This window comes from Cupressus sempervirens, chromosome 5 (genome assembly GCF_028749045.1).
Source record: "Cupressus sempervirens isolate cs-2001-9-10 chromosome 5, ASM2874904v1, whole genome shotgun sequence".
NCBI classification, from domain to species: Eukaryota; Viridiplantae; Streptophyta; class Pinopsida; order Cupressales; family Cupressaceae; genus Cupressus; species Cupressus sempervirens.
The window spans coordinates 670521919-670527269 of NC_143122.1; positions in this window are offsets into that span (position 1 = coordinate 670521919).

Genomic DNA, 5351 nt, shown 5'->3' on the forward strand with positions numbered 1-5351 from the left:
ACTTATAATTTTTCCAGCAAGTTTGTAATATCCACCCAAGCCAAGCTTGTGCTGCCCATGCTTCTATTTTCTTACTTCAGTTGCCTTTGATGTGCTAAGAACCCTATGTGAAGTTTGAAATATGTTAGATCACATAATTATTAAGATTAATTAGTACATAACTTCATTCTTAATATTATGACATACCTTCTTTCCTTGGGTGGTACAGTTATTTCTCCACCATGTCTTATACTTTTCTCATTGGCATCATTTTAAAGATTCTTCCACTTAATAATAAAAATGTAGTGTGGCTACTCATAATAAGGTTTGCATTTTGTAGTTGTACTTTATATACTTGAAATAAGGGGCCACTTTCTCAAGGAGCCTAAAATTTTGAAAGATGTTGGGTCCAAAAAGTGTTATCATGGCATCAATGAGTTTATCCTTTAACTCTTTAACTCGTAAATTCCACCTTATAGGAAAATGAAAAAATTATTAGATTCATAAATGAATTCAAGCTACCTTTTGATTTACTTGAAGAAATTGATCAAAGGAAATTTGATCTAGCAATTAAATCAAAATATGATACCTTGTGCATATGGTCAACCCATATATGTGCAAACATTCATCATTAATTTTTCACAAAGTATATTATTCCTTTCAAAATAATAATGGGATTAGTAGTTATTGCAAGGGACTTCACATGAGGTTAGTGCATTTAATTATGAGTATAAAATTATATATTAAAAGAAATGATGAATCAATAAAGTACAAAGTTGGGGTACTTTCAAGGGAAGTCCAACTTCATTGCTCACAAGAAATTGGTCACAATTCTTTAATGTTCCTATACATTTAACATGAGTACATCTAGGAATGTCATCATCACCTCTTGCATGAAATGAATCCAATATTACAAAATTCCCACTAAGAAATAATACTTTAAGTGAAATAAAAACATTAAAAATGAGAGAGAGAAAAAAGAGGATTCTACTTACCAATAAGCATTGCCATCACATCTATGGCCATGCAACTTGTTGTCAACATTGTAATCAACATTACCTTTTCTATTATGTTCCGTGTAGTAAGTGACATACTAAATATAGGATCAATTCTAGTTGCTGAAAAAAAAGATTGTTAGAGCTATTAAAAAAATATTGTTCAAGAAAAACACAAGCATAGAATAGAACATGTGATGTACTTGAATCGACTAAAGCATCTACAACTAGGGCCTGACCCTTTGACCTATTCTACATACTATAAAAACCATTATTGAACTTTTTTTATAATTAAAAAACTACATTAATACTTATTGTATATGTCTAAACTAGGTGCATCAACTCATCCTCTCTCATTTTTATTTGAGGAGTCTAAGGTTGAAGTGATGCCAATAGAGTTAACTCTCTTGATAATGCATGAAGGACCATTTACAATGCAAACATAGGATCAATAGTTGATGCAAAATCAACAATGAAGAATCCTACTCATCTTGCAACTCCTCATTGACTACTTGTTCCTTTCCCTCTTCTTGATTAACACTCATTTGTGAGAATAATATTATTAGTGCTATAATTAAAATCAATCCAAAATAGTACTGAAAAATAAAAAATAAAAAAAATACATTAACATATTTCTTGTATCTAATTTGTACAACAATGAGTTTTACTTGTTTGGAAGAAGAAGTCTTGTGAGAACCCTCATTGTCATGTGTATCATGTGGTTGTTGATCCATCCTATAGCCCTGTATTTCAAAACAAAATCATTGAGAAATGTTAAAACATATGTTTTATTATTCTAAGTTAGCAAAAAAATTTTTTTTAAAATAATGGTGTGTTGGATTCATTGAGTGTAGTTGATTTTAAATGCACGTAGTATGTACTACCTTGCCCATGATAATGGCTTTGTTTGTATCTATTTAATTGAAATCGTAATCAATAAGAAGCTCCTCCCTTCCACTTATTGATTTTATCACACATAAAACTACAAGATTTCTCTTGTGTGCCTTGAATATGCAATTGGGTCACTTCTTAGTTGATGCAAGTCATGTACTATTTATAAAACCTATAATATTTTCTGATGCTTTTGGCCTTCCATCAATGTACATAAATATTTTTTTAGTTTTTTCACTATTTTTTTTTTTGTATATAATTTTCTACAAGTGAATACCTACACATACTTTATTTATATCCAACAATCTACATCCAGCTGTTGTAATCATAGCAAGGTCCAACATATTTCATCAATTCAACAACATTTTTTTAAGAAACCATTATGATAAATCTACTTCCTTTTGTGTAACATTCGTATCTCCATTACCATGATCTTGTACAACCAATGAAGACATGGATTCCCATTTTAATCTTTAACCAAAATGTTGACAACGTTCAATCCATGCCATCATCCAATCTTGACCATTTGAAATAAAAAAATGTTTTGTATCCCACTCTTTAGAAAACAAAAGTAAATAGATGACTTAGAACAGATTTATTTTGAAGATTAAGAAATAATTAACTACAATAACATCTCATAATTCATTACATTTCACTTTCCTAAATCTATCATTCCCCACCAAGTACTTGCCATCAAATTTTTTTAATGGAGTTGAGATCCCAAATGCAATCTATATGACTCTTTGTTGCAAGATTAGGATGATATTGATTAATGTACACCATCATCTAGCATACCATTAAACCCTCAAGATGTTCTCTGTTTTGAACCAAACTCTTAAAACATTTCAAGTGTCTCTCAACCATCCACATTGACCTAGGCTATATAGGTCCACATAATTCAATCTCCTTGACTTGGTGTATAAGGTAGTGGTCTTGTGCATTAAAAAAAGATGAGGGTAAACACTTTTGCATTTTACACATTAGTTGACAAGTCCTTTTCTTCTAAATATTCTTTATGGATTTCTTTAGATGACAACCACCTACAAGGGATTCAAGACACAAAATATATAAATACAAGACTTTAAAATATATTATTTTTTTGATATATTGAACAAATATCATTTCGTATCGCATGTATTTTCCAAGATCATCTATCACTTATTTGATATTATTGTCGAAGTTGTCTAGGAGCAATAGGGGTAGCGTATACTGCAACAGTTGTCAACTAATATTTTTATTCTTTTCTATTGTAATACAATGAAAATTTAATGTACTTTCACAAATATATTGTAAATACAAAAGACCATGACTTACCTTGATGAAGGTATATCAATCAAGCATTTTTAGGCCTTGCCCAAGTTCACTTTTCCTTGATATGGGATTGCTTATATTCACAGTAAATCCTATAGGAAATCAATTTTTTCATATGACTTATTTTATGGCATTACTTTGCTACTCTGTTAATAGTGAAGGAAGGTCACTTGCATTAATCTAGTCTCTATTTGTATTTTATTCAACGATATTTTTAATTTTATGATTTGAATCATGAATGTCACTATAGTCTTTGGCAAGCTTTTCCTTGTCACGCCTTCCATCTAATATTTTCCACAATGTCTCTATTACATTATTTCCAATATGCATAGTATCGAAAAAATGGACAAATTGTAGCTTCTTGTAGTAGGGCAGCCTATAGAATTCTTTGGGATAATATTTTAGTCCCTTTGGAGGGTGATTGGTAATGCCTTGATGACCTTCACGATCATCAATTACATAATTATCCAAAAAAACACAATCAAGATATATAATTTCCAAATATAGACCATTAGGTGGAGTGATACTACCTCAAATTCTATTATATTCCTACTACCATAGCTAAGGTGTCATTCTCTATGGCTTTGATGTGGTATCTTCTTTTCCCATTGAAAAGATGTTTTTTTGACACTTTGATACTTATGATTTATGTGGAGGAAGTACCCATACTCATCAAACACCTACTTTCTTAAACTTTTGGAACATGATTAGATTTAATCTTTGGACCACACATTGGAAATAAAAAATTTCCCTTTTTTTGAAGACCTACAAGATAACGATACAATTAGATACAATACATTAATTTCTAGAATTATTATTATCATGTACAACTAGATTTTAGCATAACATACCATAGAACTATGTCAACCTTGGGGTGTCATGAATTGTCCACACAAGTGTTGCACAGAATTGATTTTTTTCTCCAATTTGTCTAGATATATCATACAGAGTGAAACCATTCCATAATACAAGAAACTCATTAATAAGAGGCACAATATATACATTCATATCTTTCACTTGGTAATTACCTTGTTGAATGAACAACATTAGATAGTTATTGCATGGCCATTTCACTCCAAGACTTATAATTAAATGTAGATAATGATAAAATAATATAATACCTAGAAAAATCATTTCCAACATAATGTGCTCCCTCTTTATTGACATCAATGGAGGAAGGTTATTGTTGATAATAAAAATAAGCCACATCAAGTAAATAGATCTTATCTCTCCAAATGTATTGACACCATCACATGCTAGAGACATCCGAAGATTTTGAGGTTCTTCTTTAAAGTGTTGCCACTTTTCCTCTTCTTCCATAAATGTTGAACCATGCACAGGTATTTGAATAATATCATCTTGACTTCTATTTCATGTATGGTAATCCATAAATTGTGCCAAGCTACTACACTCGAAAAATCATTTAGGACATGGAATAATGGGGAAGTAATGAAGAACCTTGCGATGCATCTTTTTGTGACTTGATCATCTAGATATCTACTCATATGGAGTTTGGGGCATTCTATTGTATTTTTGTGTTCTTTATGATAAATAACATGATCTTCATGATAGGTATCTATTCCTTAATAATTCATTCCAATATGTTTCATAGTGGCACATAATTCTTGGTATGAGCGAGGGAGAACATTTGATGGTGGTAAGAAGAAGTCACCTATCAATCTACAAAAAAAAATATAAGTTGTTAGTATAAACAATCTTAATGATACATTTTTCACCTTTTATAGACTTTAATTACATATATGACAAACCTTATCATGCGTGACATTGTTATGTTGGATAAACCATTCATAACCTTCAAATTCACCAACAACAATACAAAAGAGAGAAGAATTGATTGGGACCCCTCGTAAAGGGTCATGTTTTCCTTCTCAATTAGAGGTATATTATGGACAACCTCATTGTCATCCTCATCATAATCATCATCATCATCATCATCAATAGTAGCAACAACAACACCAATATCAAATGTGTCATGAATCAATGCATTTATATCATTGGATTCAAATATATTTTCTAGCACATGTTCATCATCTTCCATGGGATCATGATATTCAGCTCCATTATTCATAACTTCATGTTCCTCGACATTCACACCTTCATGTTCCTCTAATATGTGGTTCTCCATATCACGCACTACCCTATGGAGATCAACCT